This window comes from Pavona decussata, unplaced genomic scaffold (assembly GCF_977016875.1).
Source record: "Pavona decussata unplaced genomic scaffold, jaPavDecu1.1 SCAFFOLD_72, whole genome shotgun sequence".
Classification (NCBI taxonomy): domain Eukaryota; kingdom Metazoa; phylum Cnidaria; class Anthozoa; order Scleractinia; family Agariciidae; genus Pavona; species Pavona decussata.
This window is the reverse complement of record NW_028145491.1, coordinates 4,495,001-4,516,150: the sequence shown is the minus strand read 5'-3', so window position 1 is coordinate 4,516,150 and position 21,150 is coordinate 4,495,001. Positions and strand designations below refer to the sequence as shown.

General features: G+C 39.0%; 1 pseudogene across 1 annotated transcript in view; it reads left to right on the top strand.

The window, feature by feature from the left end:
- The first annotated feature begins 9,041 nt into the window (after positions 1-9,041).
- Positions 9,042-21,150, top strand: part of LOC146477079 (atrial natriuretic peptide receptor 2-like) — a 48,023-nt pseudogene continuing 35,914 nt past the window's right edge. Inside the window, exons 1-4 of the transcript XR_014865450.1 lie at positions 9,042-9,742; positions 15,427-15,740; positions 17,809-17,941; positions 21,097-21,150. The exon at positions 21,097-21,150 is cut by the window's right edge and continues 162 nt beyond it. The product of XR_014865450.1 is annotated as an atrial natriuretic peptide receptor 2-like (transcript). The remainder of the gene's footprint in view (positions 9,743-15,426; positions 15,741-17,808; positions 17,942-21,096) is intronic.

The following is a 21,150-nucleotide window of genomic DNA, read 5'->3' as shown; positions in this document are numbered from 1 at the left end:
GTTCGTCTTTTTATTATCTCTACAACTTACGTAGGATCAGAAAGTATTTGCCTCATCAATCTGCCATATCCCTTATCCCACGCGTTTATCACTAGTAAATTGGACTACTGCAACAGTCTTTTATATGGCCTTCCTGCAATTCATATGAATAAACTTCAAAAAGTTCAAAATGCTGCTGCGAGACTTGCCACTAACACTCCTCGTATCTGTCATACAGAATTGAATTCAAAATTGTGCTGCTAACATTCAAGTGCCTCCAAGGACTTGCACCACAATATCTGGTTGATCTTATTGCTATCGCTCCCCAGTCAAGATATAATCTTAGGTCCAGGAATGCAACTCTGTTGGTACCAGCCAAAGCGCGGTGCCTACCTACGCTTGGTGACCGAGCCTTTCAGTCGGCTGCTCCGAAACTATGGAATAGTCTTCCGGCTGAGATCAGAAACATTCAGATCCTCGCATCTTTTAAACAAGCTCTCAAAACATACTTCTTAAAGATAGCTTTTAATTGATTTACTTATACATTTTTATGATAGCTTTTAACCGATTTATTAATTTGATCCTATTGCTGTTATGCGCATATGAAAATATTTCTATTGTATATGCGCAATATAAGTTTTATATTTATTATTTATTTATTATTTATTATAGCTCAGTTGGTAGAGCATTGCACCGGCGTCGCAGAGGTCATAGGTTCGAATCTCGTTCAAGCTGCCACTAAGGCCTGAGTAAAAACACAAAATTGTTTCGGCTCACTCCTCAAAAAATATGATACGAGGCTTCTGATTTTAGGTATCATTTTCCTCCCACGTGAAAAAAGCGATACGCGCCATTTGCTGCCGAACGAAAATTTACTTCGTTAATGTCAGCATGTATATAATAAATGTTTTCTTTACATGGAAGACCAGCTGATTACTCCTTTCTAGTTGACTAAGTCATTCTGTCCTTCTTATTTTCTGTTGACAATGCGTGAACCTCGAGTCCCCTTCCACGATGACTTTAGATATTTAACAATTAGACGGCGAGCGCGAGGTTTCTATCGGCTGATAGTTGGCGAAGGGCGAAGCCCCGAGCCAACTATCAAAGGCGATAGAAACCGAGAGCAAGCCGTCTAATTGTTTTAGCATACCTCAGTGATCGATCTATGAAGCAACTAATCTTTTTATTTCATAAATTTTGATATCTTTGTGCAATGATGCATGCTAAATCGCGCGCACTCTGACAAACTGCCGTCTTGAGTCCACTATCCACATTGACCTCGTTGGTTACAAAGCGTTTGGATCATAGCTAAGCACTTGTTCTCCAACATCAAAACTGGGTATGAGGTAGCTACTGCCAGTGAAGAGTTAACCTGTTTAGGAAGGAAATGAACTTTCATCATTGTTGTAAACCTGTCTTAAACACAGTTCTAAACGTTACCTTTAAACAATGTTATGACAACGAAGTGGCAACAGTCCAACACGTGTTCTCAAACTCAACTGAAAAATAGGACATTTTCACTGTGGCGTCATTTGACTACAACTACCAGAATCCTTCAGTTTTTTGTTTTCTCATGCTAATTAGAGCCATTGTTCTTTGCTGTCCACTGGGATTACAAAATTTGAATTTGAAAAGAAAAACCAAGTGAATTCTGGTAGTTGTATTCAAATGACGCCATCATGAAAATGGCCTATTGCGGCCCCACAGTCCGCGGAGTGGCCCAAAAAAAACAGACAGGGTCCACAATCCCGTTGGGTCCGTTTTCAGTAGCATTTACTCATCTCCCCTCTAACAGGTTTCAACTAGTCTTTCCGGCTTTTTAACTTGTCGTCCGGACCTTGTAGTAATGGGTGCCTTTTGTATATCTGCTGTGAGTTCGATGTAATATTTCTCAAACTCATTAATAATTCATCAAGAGAAAACAAAGAAAATCACTACCGTGACCATGGTTTGGATATGTGATCCTAATTACCATAAAATTTTGCCAATTTTAGCCTTGAATTTCTCCAAGAATTATTGATCATTTGAGAAGCCATATCAAACACTCGAAAGTGTGTTTCATCAGATATCCAAACACCTCGAAGTCGTTTTAAAAAAACTCGGCTGTGCCTCGTTTTTTCAACCTACTTCTCAGTGTTTGGATATCTGATGAAACACACCTTCTCATGTTTGATATATTACATCAAACACGAGACACAGTGTTTCGTCACATATAAACACCGAGAAGAGAGTTGAAAATACGACGCGTAGCGGAGTATTTTTGACGAACTTCGAGGTTTTTGATAAATATTGTGATGAAACACTGTGACGGGTGTTTGATATTACTTCTCAAACAAACTGATTTTGAAGGGGAAATTAAGGATGCAAAAACGAGGAGTTTTTCATAAGATATCCAAGCACGTCACGGTGTATAATTTTCTTTGTCTTTGGCTTTTGAATTATTAATGAGTATTTAATGGTATTTCTACTTCTCTGGATGCCGTTCGGTCAGTTTCGGGCAAATGTGGACTCCTGGGTGAGCCATGAAGTGGCGAAACTACAGGTTCACGCAGAGCGCGTGGGCTGATCATTTAAAACTGAGATGATCTGTCTTCTACTCCTGTAATACGCCCTTGTTCATCTTCTAGGAGGTATGACCTTGACAATATTTCTGTTTTGCACCATTCTTGCTCTCTGTTTGGTCGAATTTGCATCTTGCCTCCCACCTGAAGTGAAAGCTAATCTTTACTTTGTTAGTCATAGTTCCTCTTGGAAATGTTCTGGCGAAATTTGAGTGATTTAACAACTTCAGGGTCCATTGCTTGTGGTAATAAGAGACGTTTATGATTTGGGATAATCGTGCGTGTTCGACGACTCATCCGCAACTGTACAGATTATACACCTATATCTTGAAAAGGTGTATTGCGATCACTGAACAGTCCTTCAGATGGCTCTTAGTGGTTCGCTGCAGCCTTCCTTAGGATACGTTTAGCAGTATGTACTGCCCTCTCAGCTGCACCGTTTTTTATGATACTCTGGTGAGCTTGTAGTAAGTTGGAATCCAAACTCTTGGGCAAATTATTTGGACTCATGAGTACTGTTGAATAAATGCCTGGTATTTCTGTACTGCGAGCAGTTGTCACTGACAACCTCGTCTGGGATTCGAAACCTTGCAAATATCTTGGTCTTGATATTGATAAGACAGGTGGCAGTTTTCTGGTGAACTAGCTCTATTTCAAAATACTTTGAATAGAAATCAGTGACCGATAGGTTTGTGTGGCTTGCATGCTCTAGTATGTCAGTCCCGACTATTTGATATTGTAATCCTGGGATGTCATGTGGATGCAACGACTCTTCCTGCTGTTGGTTGCGAAAGGCATTACAAATAGGGCAGGAGTTGACTTTGTTTTTGATTTTAGCTGACATTCAATGTAAGATCATAGCGTAAATAGTTTTTGTTGTCACTTCCTTTCGTTGGTTGTTTGTATGTTTTAGCACCTTTCATTAGTTTATATGTTTTTAGTTTCTTTTGCATATTTTCGTAAAATTAGTTAATAGTTTATAAAGCCGGTTTTACCTCGTGGTCAGAAACGTTCAGTTTCAGTTCTCTGTTCGCCGAAGTTTTCAAGTTTTCAGTTTCTCGATCGGTTCTCCAAAGTTTTCCAGTTTTGCAGTTACAGACACACTTCAATATAAGTTGTTTGTTGCCCGTTTGCTCATTTATTGTATCATTCTAGTTTAATTTAATGTTCTTTATTCATCTAGTTTAAACCTTCAGTTCATCTTCATCTTCTTCGGGTTTATCATCGTATTCGTTTGTTCGCCTAACAGCGATTTTAAAATAGTGTGTAGTGTTTTAAAAGAGTGTCATATTATTGACTTTATGGAGCCTTTTGGCAGTTTCATTGAAGGCCAGATAATTTTGTTTTCTTCTCGGTGTTTTCTATGAATTTCATCCAACACCTCGGCTCCCAATGGTCTTGGGACAACTAGCTAGTCGGTCGGATTTGAATAGCAGTACATCTTTTACGTCAGCTCTTCTCAAATGCTTCAGTATTCGCTGGAAAGATCATCAAGTTGATCTTTTTAAGAAGGCCAGCCTTTCATGATATACTCCATCACCACTCTTGGAGTCTCATAAACGCTCGAAGCGTCTTTAAATCTCTTCAGTATACTTCTTTCAAATTTGGTATTTTCCTCTGGGCGGGTGAGAACCAATCTAACAAAGAAGCAACATGTTTACCTTTAGTTTATGTGGTTTCTCATCTTTCCCTTTCGCCTCGAGAAACTTGCTCTAGTTTTCCGATACGTGTGCATCCAGCACTAACGGCCAGAACCACGTTGGTCCTTGTTTAAGAGTGTACCTGTAGATAAGCTGTAAGCTAGGTTTAGGATTCGTTTTGGCCGTGTTGTTTAAAAGACCTGCCCGCTTCCACGAAAAAAGGCTTTCTGGAAAATTCAAGTGGGAAAATGGAGTTGCTGTCACAAGTCATATCAAAAGAAACCTGTCTAGGCGTGCTGCGGATCTCGTGATCTCAAACTCCATTCCTCTACACCTATTATGCAGACGGTCTTATCCCAAGATAAGGAAAGTATCACATTTCCAAAAATCTCAAGTGGAACAGTTATATTGAAAAAACAAGTGCTAACACCAATCGGACGCAAGGCCTCCTCGTGAAAAAAGGAACTTGAGAGTTGATTCACAGGCTCACCAAAAAGCTGATTCCGGTACCCGTACCAAATCAGGATCACACGCTGGTTGACACGGTAGGGAAAACTACGTGTAAACAAAGCATCTGTGCTATATTATTTGGTACCCGTGCCATTTTTATCCGAGCCGTGACAAGGATTTTATGTAGTTTAAATGGGCTTTTAATGGGGATTTCAATGCTTATTGACATTGTTCACTGGCTTCTGTTTGGTACCACATCAGGACGCTTCCAAGGGGATGGCAGTTGTTGTTCAGCAAAACACCACATATATCAGCTTGGTAACGAAACAGCATGGCATCTGGGTACGACGTTAGGGCAAATTTTATCTGGTTCGAAGACTATTTCCGTCAAGGGCCGTCTTGGAAATGTTTTTGTTTTCAATTTGGTATGTTTTGTGTCTTGTGTTATACCGCTCATACGGCCTAAACTGGAAATGGTAAAAAAAAAAAAAGTGAAATAATATGAACTTGTTGCGTCACAATACGCTTAATGATATTTCCTCTTTTTCCTACTTGCTACATTTTCCTTAGTTGTTTTCCGTTATTTTGCGGAAAGCTTATAGTGCTTTAAAAATAACTTTATTTTTTTAAAACAAATAATCTAAAAAAAGAGCATCAGGATGATTTCACGGTCAGGTCTTCCCTGACCGTGAAATCAGCCTGATGCTCTTTTTTTAGATTATTTGTTTTAAAATTTTTTTGCTGATTAGATCCTGCACTACAGGATCCGGTACTTTTATTTTGTCGCGGTGGCCCTTACAAACACAGTTAATTACTGGTTTTTACTATATTTTTATAGTTGATATTTTTGTAATTTACGTATTACCAAAGAAGGGATGACACGCCCACTTTTATATCGTGACTACAGCAATATCACGAATCTTGATAAAGTTATCATTTAAAACTTGAATCATTTCGTCGCGACTGAGTTGTATATAGTAGTTGGGCGTCACTGTTAACCTTAGGAGTTCAAAATTGCAAATATATGAACAATCTCTTGGTTAATTTTTAATCTCCATTTCACCTCAAAATTGTTTCAACATGCAATAAACTCGCAAACCTGCCAAAACCGACTACACATGACTGGAAGCAAGGCAAATTTGAGTAAAAAAGGTTTTATCGAAGGAGGAAATATCATGCTCGTTCAAGAGTCTCAGGACGCCATTTTTAATGTTTAAAAGGAAACGTTATGTAAATTGAACATAAATGGAAAGGAACAAATAAGAGCTTTTAAGAACAGGTGTAAGCCAAGCGCTAATGATATTTTACCCATGGGTCACTTTATCTTGAAGGACATTGCATGTGAGTGCTGCTGACTGTAAGTGCTAATACTAAATGCTTCAAAGTGAAGACCTTTCTTGTTGCCTTTGTAATATTTATTATTTTGTAGCTATGGCTATCTAACTCAGCTTATAGAAAGACCCCTCCTTGCCACCGGCTGCCTCTCACGCTTTTGCGAACAAAGCTGTGGCGGCAATTTGACTACCACATCCTTTGCTTCTCCAAAATCTTACGGCAAGCATCACTAATAATATGAAATGAATTTATTTTGACTACAATCGGTATGAGCAACTAGAAGCACTAAACAAAAATTGATCAAAATATTTAAGTTTGCAGAAGGACATTATTTTGACATTAATGATATTACCATGAGAACATAAGGAAACATTCGCTGAAGTTCATACGTTTACATTTTGTAGTACAGAGGTACAAAATGTCAGATTGACCAAGCGAAAAACGTACACATCCTAATCTTAATCTTTTCTGTTCAGACCGCTTAGAACCTGAGAATTGCTTTAATATAAACAACAATAAAAGAAACCAATGACAGGTGTTCACATTTGGGCGATAGCTAAGAGCTCGATAGTGAATTAAGCTTCTTTTATTCTCTTTTGCTATGATATTGTCTGTAATTTTTATAAGACCTTCGCAATCACGAGAAGTGTTTCTTTAGTTAAGACGAAATGCATACTTCAAGTTAAAGAAATCATGCCATTATAAGATTGCAGTATGAAAATTATGTTGGCGACTTTATAGGAAATTTAAAAATAAGGATATAGAATTCAATTTAAAAAAATAAATAAATAAAAAATGCTACTAAAGGTGTTCAATTTAAAAATCTACAATACATCTAGATGCTTTAGTGTGACGAAAAAATACCTCAGCGACGTACAAAGCCGACGCGAGGATGTTTACTCCGATTATATGGCGGAAATGACTGGTTGCCATTTTCAAATATTATTCATTTCAGTGTTGAAGGAAAAAGTACTTTCCAGTTCATGTGAATCTCGAGCTCGAACGTTCACCAAGAATTCCCATATCTGTTAATAAACGGCTGCAGTTGCAAACCATCGATATTATTTACACCAAAGGGTGTTCCAGTCAGGAAATGTCATCCGGAAAGATTTCCTAAAATATTATTTTCCTAAAAAAAATCTTCTCATGGAACAAAAAATTGTCAGGGAAGATATCAAACCGAAATTCCGAGACACTAGTTTACTACTGCAAAAGGTCATTTTATTTTATAGTTCATACATTAAACTACAGACTTTAACAACTCTGTTTGTTATAGAGTATAAAAATCCACGGACGGTGTTTTCACCCAAGTGGTTTTCATCCTTATGGGGATTATCGTATGACCCAATAATTCCAACTGGAATCACTTGTATGGATAGTGTTTGCTTGGTGAAAAGTTGTAGATAAATTGCAGTTTAAATTCCTCTAGTGAATTATGGAGTTACCATTCAAAAACATTGGTTGTTACCGTCTCCTTTGTGGTGAATTTGCATATTTTAATTATCTTTACCCGTGCAAAAATTAACACCAGGTTCAAATTTAATTTACGCTGATGTGGTGCTTTACAGTTCCAAGTCGTTTTCCATAATACACGTTTTTGCTAATTTTAACCATCACGACAGCTTTCGAATGTAGTTCTTTTTGGTGGGTTCTATCTTTTCCTTCGCTTTACATCGATCATATTACCACAATAATTTGAATTTTATAGTCATTTATTTTAGCGACCTATGAATATACCTGTTACGTGGGAAAGGAGCTCCTAATTTGGTCATTTGAAATTCAAAAATTGATATGCAAACCGCTGTTGACAATTTCTGCAAATTTGCTAATTTTAGGAAATTCGACTGAAAAGAGGAGACCAATCGGCTTACTCATATAGGAGAACTATTAACATCTCGGCATCAGCCTGTTTACTCAGAATATTTGTTTCGTGGACGATAAGGTTAATATTTGCACATTTCTCTTATGACAGTGATATGCTCCGCCTCCTAAGTGGCTCAATAGTTTGTAAAGCAATTGGTAGCTATCGGTGAGGACAGTTCTTGCGCTTGCTAATTTTATATTTTTTTACCACGACAGCTTAACAAACACCTCAGAAAATCTACTGACCTAAGTAATAGAAACAGAGCACAGGGAGTATCAGTGTGTATGGTAGGTTAAACGTTTTGTGTATGTTGTAATTCCTAGAAACTGCGTTGAACAAATTTCTACATTATCGATGATGACAATGCATAGCCACTGAAACGTGACAGTAATAAGTAAGTAGAATTTAATTGAAACAATAAGGGAGAAAACAAAGAATGATAGATATGTGCTTGTCTTTGAATGTATATCCAATATTGCCATGCAAATACTCACTCGACTTGCTTTCGCCGGGGAAAACGAAATCGGATCCAGATCATTAGTGTTCTATCATTGCACGTAAAAACAGCATGAAAGAAATCAATCTTTAAGATAAACAGGTTTCATCACTATGTAAAATGGCCAGTTTATTCCTCAGATGGATACTGCGCTTCTTTGCAAAGGAAATCATCCAACAACGATCTTTTAAATTGTGTTACTCCGGCAAAACATAACGCTAGTGAAGTAGCTGACGATCTGAGGAATTGTATGTTAACTTCCTCACTCTTATTTTCAGTAACCTAGGAGAAAGAATTGAAATAATTCATTTTTCTCATTTGCCAAGTTTTCGCAAGAATTTCTGTTTGACAGTTTACAGCATCTGGTTGTTTCTCACAATTCAGAAAGTAGAGGAGGTCTTTCTTTCGCTGCAAAACAATTTTCTACCTTTTTTGCTCAAACAATACAATAAAGTCAACGGAAATTATCATGCAGATATAAAGGAGGTTATCATTTCTTTTTTAGTCTAACTTAATTATATTTGATGATTAACTGAGAAGTTAACTAACTGGAATTGTTGTTTTCTAAGAGTCTTGGCCTAAATAAACTGATAGCATTCAAATGAACTATCAGCCACCGTCAAAACAGCACGCGAGGATGGCGTGTCATTGTTATGGGCTCAAATTAGTTCGAGTTCGAGTCAGGTTTTTTTTCTTTCCCCAGATTATTCCGTACCATGATTAAGTTTTTGGCCACCTGCCTAGTGTTTTGGTTATCTAATGCAGTTGTACAGAAGCAGGTTCATGTTGGCGTGTTGGTGCCCATCACACCAAGAATCACAGGGGATTCTACGTAGGAGATGGCATCAGACCGGCGATAAAAGCAGCTTTTAATGACATTAACAGAGATAAAAACTTACTCCCTGCTCCAAATTTGTCATATACAATCCATGACAGCTCATGCGACTCGGTGAAAGCCTTGGGAATAGCTGCTGACTTATGCGGTCCAAACCAACTGTAGATGCCTACATAGGTCCCGGATGTTCAATAGCCTGCCTTTCCACTGGGCTTCTTGCACAATATTGGAATAAACCAATAATATCGTACTCCTGCTCGTCGTCGGATCTGGAAGATATGGATAAGTATTCGACGTTTGCGAGGACACAACCGTTTAGTCGTACATACTCACAACGTACACCACTAATCTTACTGCAGATAATGCAGACATTCAAATGGAAAAGAGCAGCCATTCTTGCTGAAGATGACACTCCTGCGAGCATTTGGGCGCCAATAGCAATAGATTTAAATGACCATTTTACAAGAAATAACGTAACTGTTTCGTACTTTAATGTTTATAAGACGACTGATCATGAAGATTCGAAGGCCCAGCTCAGAAACACCGTAACGTTACTCCAAGAAACAAAGAAAAATGCCCGAGGTAAGCTTGATTACAAGTTCCTTTGTTAAATAATTATTGGCCTATCAGGGCTACGACTTCCTTTTTTTAAAAGGGTCCTTTAGTTTATATAGAATCACTGATTTAGGCTCGAGCTCCTATTCAATGAGGTGTGTTCAAATCATTTAACAACAGCAAACTGGACAATATATAGGTACAGCAATTATTAATTGCAATTTTTTTCGGACTCTCACCTTAGAGCATTAAAAGACGAGAATTTTTAACGCTGATGTATAGCTGTGTTAGTTAGTTTCATGCAGACATGCATTCATCTTACGTTTTTCTCAAGGGACTTTTCAAAAAAATAGTTAAATTCAAGTGTACTTGGTACGATTATTACCATTTTACTTGTTGAGTGGATCACATCAGTCTCGTGATTCTAAGAAAAAGTTAGACTTGCTTACAAGTCGAGCTTAGAGAGCGCGAAGCGCGATCGTCAGAGCTAGAGCGAGCGAGCGCGGAGCGCGAGCGAGGTCCATTCAATGAGAAGCCAGGTCCATTCAATGAGAAGCGAGCGAGCGACTTTGAGAAAGTCTAAGAAAAAGTCTCCGAAAAGACGTTCTTGGCATTTTGACTTGAAGGTCAGATTTCGCTCATTTCTTGTGAGATTTGCTAATTTGTTTTTGCGGCTCAATTACAATATATTTTGTCTAAAATATTGTTTTAACATCTTAGGTTATTTTTTCAACACACGTTTGACTTTATTTCTTGAAATACTTATCCCACAACGTTTACTTCCTACTTGCTCACCACGTCCACCATCCCTAATGTGAGATTGAAGCGGTGAATGTGTGACAAACGTACGAGGAGCTATCCTGTTTATAGTGCTTGTCAAACTCAACAACAATCAAACGCTATATGCACAAAATATTTAATATTGCTGAGCTTGATATAATGGTTAACGAACAAACTCACGACCCAAATGCACACAGACTGAAGAACGCAGAACATTGTTTGAATTTCATGAAATTGGAAATGTGTCAGCAAGTTCGAATTTGGTCACCATTTTTATTTCACATGAAATTTTGTTATACAAATATTTCATATTACTGGCACTGAGACTGAAAACCTTGAAGATGGAAGGCATTTATCACTAAAGGCCGCAAACACAAGCGTTTTCCTTTTAAGGACGGTGCCTCCTTTTGCTAATACGAATACGTTCCGCGCATCTTCGGCTCGGGTCCGAGAACCTCTAGTTTCCTAGGGTAACATGGTTTCAGGATTTGGCTGGAAAATATGTATCAGTATTTTATGACTATTTTAATCGGAAAGACCGGGGTACTCAATTCGCAAAAAAGAAAAAAAATTACAAAAGCTTTTTACTTATATAGAGAGAAAACTACAGCTGTATTATTAAAAGTCATTACCGCTTAGTACGCATTGACCAGTTTGTGTCATCACTAATTAAGTTTTCACGTCTAATATGAAGCGCAATACCGTGGTATCCTATTCGGCATCACAGCAGAGGAAACGCGCATGATTAGGTTTATCAGCATGGAGATATTTCTTCAGAAAGTCGCTTCCTAGTTCGAAAAATGCAAAACAAAAACAAAACAAAAAAACAAACAAGTACACGAAACGGCGAAAGTCTCTCAGCTTGAATCCATTCACCCAGGAAAGAGAAGGCAATTTCTTGACAATTTGGCTCAGTGCAATCCTTCTTGGCTCATATTATACAATCAAGAAGGTTGCAGGAGCTCAAATGTTGGGTGGAAAACGCACAAGCTATTGACAAAGAAGTCCCTTCCAGTGCTGGCCGAGCGAAACTGTTGCCATGCAACAATCGGCTCGATGTATTTATCACACGTTGAACACGTCTCATAAGGAAAGCAAAGCGATAGGAATTATCGGAAATTATGGAGTATGGAGCTTGTAACTATTAAATGCGTGATTCAGTCGTCTCCTTTCCTCTATCTTTCTTGGTCAAAGGGTACTAAGAGTGCCACTCTGACTTAGAGGGTACAAAGGTTTGAAGAAAATTGGCAAGAAAAGCCGTCCGTTTCGTGTTGTAAACGTAAGAGGTCAGTTTTGTCACATCCAACTTGAGCTGGTTACGGCCCTGTGGCCTGTAAAAGCTGCGATTGCATGGTAAGTGAATTATTTCATAACCACTGAAAATTATCGGGAAAATACCGCTATTAACCTACGATGACTTCCTACTCTAGTAGACTCTGTGGGACACCATTTGATGAGAGGAGATGGTATCAATGTTCCGGTTATCCTAAAGGCCGGTGACATAATTTTGTGTCTGATAGGATGTTTTTGTTGCTGTACCGGATACCCAATCCTCTAATTGCCGAACCAGCGTAACATGGACACTGTTCGATTGAGTTTGATTTCCGAGTACAATTAAAACCACTGGATTTGTTCGATTGAGTTTGATTAATTCGATTAAGTTCGATTGGTTCGTTAAAGTGCCCCTAACCCTTCAATTTGTTTTCTTTTGGTAGATTTCCATTTCTGTGAAGAACTCATTTTCGAAAATTTTTTTCAGAAATATTGAATCCTTTTTTTTTTACGAGCGCTAAAAGTTACTGAAATTTTTAAATTTTTGCGCGCTTTAAGCCCCGCTGGACAAATTTTTGTCTCGTGGGCTCATTAGGAACGAGCCAATGAGAAGCGACACTTTCTTCGCTGTGACGTAAGAAAAGGCCTCGGATCGTTATCAGAAGGAATCTTATGCATGCTGATTCCTTTCTCTACATTTCGAGAGTTGCTGTATCCAAAAACCACACATTTTCCAACCATTTTCTCTGTTTACAATTGAAGCATTACTGCGAATCTTCGGATATTTTTGCACGATGTCCTTTTCTTACGTCATACTCCATATTTGGCCGAGTGGGGGACTAATGCGAACGATAGGTGAAAATATCGACAAGACTGCCTTCACTTCTAGCGCTTGTAAAAACAAAAGGATTCAATATTTCTCAAAAATTTTTTCGAAAATGAGCTCTTGAAAGATGTGGAAATTTACCAAAAGAAAACACATTTAAGGGTTAGGGGCACTTTAATAAATCGAACTCACAGAAAATTTCTAATTGAACACAATCCATGGATTACGTTCGATTGAGTTCGGTTTTCCAAATCTGTCTCCGGTCGATTTTGCTACAGTGGCGTGGAGCATTAGAAAAGGTAACTCAATGGAAAGGCCTCGGCGGCACATGGAAAGTTGTATGCGAAAATCAGAAATCCAACGAGGCTTTCGTTCTCGGTCTGCGAACGATTGGGAGAGGGCATTAAGTAAGTAGTATTTATTAAAATAGAAATTGGTACATACTTACATCAGACGTGTGGGTTAACAGTAATAAATAATGTTGCTGGTTTTTGCATCTCTGTTAGTATTCCGTACCTAAGTTTACACTGGTACGGGGGAGCAAGGTATCCTCTCAACCATCCCCCCCCCCCCAAAAAAAAAATATATATATATACATATATATTCAATAAAACTGACATTCTATAAAGCAATACGATTATGTGGAGCTGGGAATCTAACGAAATTGTCAAAAAAACATTATGTACACTGTAGGTAAATATTCAGGACGGGATCGGCTATTTATCGAGTGACGATAGTTTTCTCCGCACTCAGTGATATTTGCATAGAGTTCCAACTGATCGACTGCTGCATAATCATTAACCCGGTTCTTTAAGCGTGAAATACTCTGTATTTAAGGGTGAATTCCCCTACAAAAGTGCTTATGATTGAGTAATGTGCTGGCAAGCAAAGTTGACGAAATTGTGTCAATTTTAGCACGCATCGGCGAGAATTGTAAACAAGGCGTGAATTTGTGGCGTCACATAAACTGTGATATCTCTGGTTCTATAAGGCGTGCGCAGACGATTGAAACGATAAAATCTTTTGTAAGTCATGCGTCTTCGCGCGTGCGAAGCAAGGGTGAAAATGACTGACGTGACTTGCATCGGGCCATTTTCATTGGCCAATCAGATTGGAGAACATGACCGATTTTACCAGATGTTTGTTTTTTCCGAAGACAAACATCTGGGTACGAGATCAGCTCTCTTTCACTTTGAACTTTGCTTATTCGTCGCCTGCTTTCTCGTTTTCTTTCTCTCTCTCTTTCACTTTTTTCCACGTTTGTCGACATGTTCAACGAATACGTAAATTAGCTTCTTCAAAATTCCTGTTTGTTTTTCTAAAAAGCAGTTCGCCATACAACTTCCCGCTGAAAACACAGGTTAACTCGAGTGAAGCATTTCGCACTGGCTTAAATGGCTGGGCAGACATACGGACGGACGGACAGTGACGCCATAACCAAAACCAAAATTTTGCGCATCGATAGGTTACCATATTTTCTTACCCATTGTGCTCCGCGCGCGCTTCAAATAATAATAATAATAATAATAATAATAATAATAATAATAATAACAAATTTTCTTTAACCAGGGTGACCTCTTCAGCATAAAATGTTGATATCAATAAAGGCCCTACAAAAAAGAAAAGAAAACAGCCACTAAATTTAAAGTTTACTTGTTCGCAGCGTGGTTTCTTGAAAACTTTTTGGATACGATATGCTGCCCCTGAATAACTTCATCTTTCCCGAAATAAACTCTTAATCCAATATCCAGTATCAGCAAAGTTTGAATACAAACTTGAACCTCGAGACATTGTCGCTTCTGAGAATCGACAGTTTTTTAGACGAGTGTTAACTGTAGGTTGTCATCATCAATTGTTGTCGTAGATTCTTCCATTCCGATGAGTGTCTGTCATTACATTATTAACTCTTACAACATCAAGGGATTATTTTAAAACACCACAACGTATCAAGCTGAGAAAAGGTTTTCGTCTTTTTCTCGAAAAAATAAAATTACGTATGGGGGTAAACATTTGAAGATCGTTTACGTGCATTCTGCGGTAGAATTGGCTGAAACGTCGTTAAACGGTGTCGGGATTTTATAAATTTCGCCTCCGTTTACTATCTATGGCCCCATTTGCAGAGGGATATGTCACCATTGGGATCTTCAAACTTTGGGAGGATGTAGAAAATGAACAAAACCACATCTGAAAAATCGCAAACACCGTGCTGGATGGCAATAAGTGAGAAAACATTTCCAACGTTAATCGCGTCACTCACGCGCGAAAACGAACACGGTAAAGGCGAAGTAGTGGTTTCGGCAATTTCTTTTAAAATCGATAGTGCGTTTTCTTTTTGAAATTGTAAAGAAATAGTTGAAAATGTATGGGTTGATTAGGTCTTTTTCTCAAAGCGCCCGCATAAAGGAGCCATTTCTAAACACGGCCATTTTACCCTTCTGCAAATTCAAAGACATTTTGGGCGGTTTGTGACTATGCGGGAAAAGAAGGTCTGAGCAAGGGCTGTTGAAATCCAAAAAGGGTTAACCACGGATTTTTCAGAGATAATGAAGCTTCAGTTAAAAAACAAACTGCCAGACAATGTTATGTATTTAACTCTCTTTGGAATTCTTGTTGCTTAATTATCTCTGAAAAATGCGTGGTTACCCCCAATCTCCTTTTGGATTCCCATGGCACTTACTAACATCTGCTTTTTCCGTATAGTCATGAATAGCGCAAAAATATCTCTGTATTAAGAGGTACAAAAAGTTAACAGCCATAAGTAGGCCTGGTGATTCTAACAAACAGACTACATTAAATTGTTACGTTACACCAGTTATTTTAATATTCCCTTTAGTTGTCTTCATTATTAGGAAAAGGATTGAAATATCTCGCTTCCTTGTGGTTGCTAAGACGCTAGGGATGCTGACAGGCGACTTCGCGTTCATTACATTGGATTTCTTGGTCACAGAAACTCTAAGAGAATCCTTGGAAAGAAGACCATGGTCTTTGGCCTGGAATGAGATGCGAGAGTTATTTGAAGGAATCATCACACTGTCCGTAAAAAAACCGGGGATAAGAGAGCTAAAGAATCTCACAAAATGGCTAAACACTGGAATGCAGAAGATGCCATTATTTCAAAACCAATCTGCTACTTCTTTAATAAACAACGTAGTAAATTGTAACGGAGTCGTCTTTTCCTTTTATTTTTTTGCTTTTCCCCTTCTTTTTCTCCCTTTTTGGTGAGTTCTTAGACCTTTCGGTCTTCTCTTTCTGCTGGGGAACCTTGAAATGAACGTTTCAGTAAAGTGGAGATGTTAATCACAGAGAAACAATTGGTGGGAAACAAAGAATGCCCAATAATCGCTCAGAATTAACAGTTCGTTTCACGATTGTGTAGCATAGGTGTGAATCGCGACGTTTCGATTGCTATACTGCGCATGCTGGTTTTCCTCAGGCGATGGTTTCGACTGTACCACTATTGATAAGTAGAACTATGGTTGATTGGTGCATTTCATTACTCGCTAGAACACCTCATGTTGACACAACAGCTCAAGTTGACAGAACCAAATGGGTTCTCAACTTACCTTCTGGGTCCTTAAGCGATGCTGACGTTTCTTTTTCAGAAAGCGTTGAAGTTCGCTGTAGCACCTACCAGTTTCCCAGCTACTGAGATAGTTATCAGGGTGGAATCTGCTATAACTTCCCTATAAAAACCACTTGACACAGAAAAAGCCGACACAGTTAGGACAGATTTTAAGAAATAGTAAGCAAACCTACACTCGGAGGATTTTGAAAAGCAAGCCTTGTCATCCGCGCCCTGTATATCTAAGTTATGGAAGCGTTACGTGGACGATATCCATACCATTTTGACTCGAGACAAAGTTGACAGTCTCTTACAACACCTCAATAGTTAACAGCCAGCGAAAATCCGTTTCACAACGGTAACTGAGATTAACAACAAAATTTATTTTCATGATACTCTAGTTACAAGAGATTCGGATGGATGCCTCAGTACCAGTGTTTACAGATAGCCTACGCACATTGACTAATACCTTGCAATCAGCAAAACTCACTATTGTCAAATACTTATACGATCGATCCAAACGCCTCATTTCTAAACCCTTGGTCATATCTCAGGAGAAGAAAAACTTATATTCAATTTTTGATTCTAACGGAATCCGTATTCGCTTATAAAAAAATATAAGTAAAACGAAGAGAAAATTAGTCAGAAAAAACCTGCGTAAAAATCTACGGCGGTTCCGCCATATATTAAAGGGGTATTAGAGGCTCTTCGCCGTTGCTTAAAACAGCAAAGTGAACGTTGACAAACACTTAGATCACACATAGTGCGGTCTAAGAACGTTGTCGATCCTAAACAACAAGATGGTGTAGTTTACAGGATTCCCTGCGAATGCGGCAATGTCTCTTTTGGAGAACTGCGAGTCAATACATAAACGGATTAAGGAACACGATAGAGACATGCGGCTGGCTCGTTCTCAGTTTCAAAACACGCTGAGACTGGACACTATCTGCTCCGGGACAAGGTTAAGTTTATTGACCGCGATCCGCACCGGTACACCTGTAGGGGTTAAACAGGACATTCACTTAAAACTTCACCATGGCAACATCAATAAGTGTAATGGAATTAAAATTCTAGAAACCTGGATGCCTACGATTACAACACATCAGTCGATCGCTAAAACAGCAGATCCCTTAGGGAATAGCTTGTCGTCTGAACAACAAGGATCGAAATACTCCACTCACTAAACAAATTAGGTTTGCGGCGTTTTAACGTTTTAACAAAAACAAACAAAAAAAAAAACAGCCAGGGTCGAAATGCATCAATAATCATCAACCATGGTGGTACTTATATTCATATAAAGCCCGTCGACACCATCGCTTGATGAAGAGCAGAAATATAGCTAGCGGTCGAAACGCCGCGATCAACAGCTATGCTACGCTGAATTCAAAATATTATAAAATAGATGCTGTAAGATATTGCCGAAACGTTGGTTAAAAATATCTTACAGCGTCTATTTTAAAATATTTTGAATTCACAATTATTAACTACGCTGCGCAGTATTACAATCTTTATTACACAAGCTATACTACGCTACTGCATTTCTGTGGCAAGAACGAGAATCCTTTTCTAAAACCGGAGATTTCTTAATCAAGTAGTAAATTGTATGGTTTTGCTTTAATTGGGAGCAATATTCCTTGTATGCAGGCTGCCAAGACTGCACCTTACCTTTACGACGCTGTGTGGCTATATGCGCATGCGTTAAACAGGACCCTCACTCAAGATGGAAACATCTCTGATGGTGTAGCAATCTTCAGAAACGGTATCACCACGACGCCACTATTTACAGGTAAATATTTCTCTTATTATTTGGCTGAAGGGGTCCATGCCATGAATATGAAATAGGAGCATTCTGACTGGAATTTGTGGCATCACACGAAATAAAAAAGTACTATATCCACTTCCACAAGGTGCACGGAGACGACTGAAACAGCAAAATACTCTGTCTTTACGCGTTTGTCGACGACCGTAAACACGATTCGGATCTTTGGATCGACAATGTGGCATACGCTAACCATACCAGGAGTCATGAATTACTCGGCGTTTCTCCGTAGAAGGTTGCCTTGGGAAGCTCTCCTCGACTTTCTCTTGAATTAGAAATGAACGCACCCCTTTCCAACCCCTCCGTTCAAAGCAATTACATTGGCTCTCTCAAATCTGTTTTCATAATGTGTGGGAAATTGCTCAAAATACTCTCTCACAAGCCAGGGCCCATCAATTACGTCAAACGCAGGATAGAGAAAAAATTTGGAGCCCATTTCACGAGGGTCAGGTGGTAATGATCGAACGCCCTGAGAGATGAAAATTTGGAAACAATTGGGTAGGGCTCCACCAAATTACCCGGTACCTTGGAGTAAGGGAAAGTGAGAAGCTCTACCAACTGAGCTATGAAGCCACACATGTGTGGCTTCATAGCTCAGTTGGTAGAGCATCGCACCGGTAACGCGGAGGTCACGGGTTCGAATCCCGTTGAAGCCTGAATTTTTTTTTTTTTTCAGGCTTCCAATTTCCAATTGCATAAATTGGAAAATTCACTGCGATGATCACTTCTCACTTTCATCTATATCCGCAGTTCATATATGAATTATTTCATATACTTTACATCGTTTCACTCCTCTCACGGGAAAATGGGAACCTACAATTGACCTTGCTCCCAATGTGTGGCTTCATAGCTCAGTTGGTAGAGCATCGCACCGGTAACGCGGAGGTCACGGGTTCGAATCCCGTTGAAGCCTGAATTTTTTTTTTTTTTTCAGGCTTCCAATTTCCAATTGCATAAATTGGAAAATTCACTGCGATGATCACTTCTCACTTTCATCTATATCCGCAGTTCATATATGAATTATTTCATATACTTTACATCGTTTCACTCCTCTCACGGGAAAATGGGAACCTACAATTGACCTTGCTCCCAATGTGTGGCTTCATAGCTCAGTTGGTAGAGCATCGCACCGGTAACGCGGAGGTCACGGGTTCGAATCCCGTTGAAGCCTGAATTTTTTTCAGGCTTCCAATTTCCAATTGCATAAATTGGAAAATTCACTGCGATGATCACTTCTCACTTTCATCTATATTCGCAGTTCATATATGAATTATTTCATATACTTTACATCGTTTCACTCCTCTCACGGGAAAATGGGAACCTACAATTGACCTTGCTCCCAATGTGTGGCTTCATAGCTCAGTTGGTAGAGCATCGCACCGGTAACGCGGAGGTCACGGGTTCGAATCCCGTTGAAGTCGAATTTTTTTCAGGCTTCCAATTTCCAATTGCATAAATTGGAAAATTCACTGCGATGATCACTTCTCACTTTCATCTATATCCGCAGTTCATATATGAATTATTTCATATACTTTACAACCTTGGAGTAACTTATAAAATCAGAGCACGAGGCGGCAAAGAAATTTTTTTTCATCACAACAGCCTCAAGCTGAGTAATCCTCCCTTTCACTCTGGGAGAATAGTCTGCCCAACACGGGAACGGGAGATTTTGACGTTGTTAATTTATCGCCTTCACCCCCAGACGGACCACAAAGAAACCGGCCAGCTCATTTAAAGCGATGTTTGTACCCACCAAACCGTTATGGGTTTAATTCGTGATTCCCCTAATCTACTAAGTCACAACTTTTAATTTGTTTTTATTGCTCTCGAGGCAAGAACAAAAACGGGAGGGGGGGAGGGGGAATAGTGTGGGGATCGTACAATGTAAAAATAATAATAATAGTTTATAACAGCTGATTTATGTCACCTGCATACAATTGTAATTGTAGTCACGCAAACGTGCTTCCTTAACCTACTGTGTTGTTAAATATCAATAGATATAGATTGCGAAATAAAGTCAGTCTGGGGGCTCCATTGCTCCATGATTTACTTTATATTGATAACGTGTTTCTGACCACGCAATTCCCTGACTTCCGTTAACTGTCAACCCACCCCCACCCAGTTAATAGCTTACCTACTTAAGGAGATTTGAGTGTCACAGATTGTGGCAGATATGTCCTGTTCTGTTAATGATCCCGGAAGCACGAATGATGCCCGGCGGTGAGTGCTTCCAATGGATCCCAAATTATCCCCGATAAAGGAAAACAAGGGAGGGTGTAGAGTTAATGCATGAATTTAGTTTAGTGAAGTGAATTTAATCTACTGTAATTATGCCAGTGAAATACCAAAACTAGAAGCGGAATGCTCGTATATTTTCCGACACGAGTTCAACGAAGTAGAAGAACAAAAGATGACGATTCAGGATCATCGTGTTTTGTTGAGTGAATTTCATTTAAACGAAATTCCTAAGCCTTGAAACGAAAAACGTAAGGCATGGTACGTAAGATATTAATCTGATTTTAGAAGTAATGGTTGCATTATTCAGTGAGTGACACAGGCATTCTCGGTAAAAGAAAATCCGAGTGCTCCTATCAGGAGTCGAACCTAAGACCTTCTGATTACTAGTTCGGATGCTCTACCACTGAGCAACTGGAGACTCGTGGGAGCTACGGCCCTTAAAGGGATAGTGTCACCTATTTTTAGCATCACTATGAATAGCCGAAAAACGTATTTGTTTCAATGGAATCGTTAAAATAACTCTGTTAGTGCATACAAACTACTATTTATCATGTTTGGCTGCAGATGGCTAGGATTGAATTGGATTGTAACTAATAATAACAGGGATGACTCGCAAACAGCAATTTCTAGTCTAGTCGGGTCAGTCGTAACATGAGTAAATCAAATCTAATCACTTTCCACGGCATTCTAATGTCCATACCATACTGCTCTCCGTCCCATTTCATTGTCCACGTTATACCACTGGGCTCACGCAATGCCAAATCCTTTTGCGCGTCATTTGCGGCCCACTCTGATCTTTAGTGGTCCATTTTGGAATCACTTGCGGTTGGGAATCATTTGTGGAACGGTACATATCTGTTGTATCACGCGTTACTTTTTCGCAGGAATGTCTGGCCCTGTGATGATTGACGGTAAAGGAAACCGCGTTTCAGTTTTTG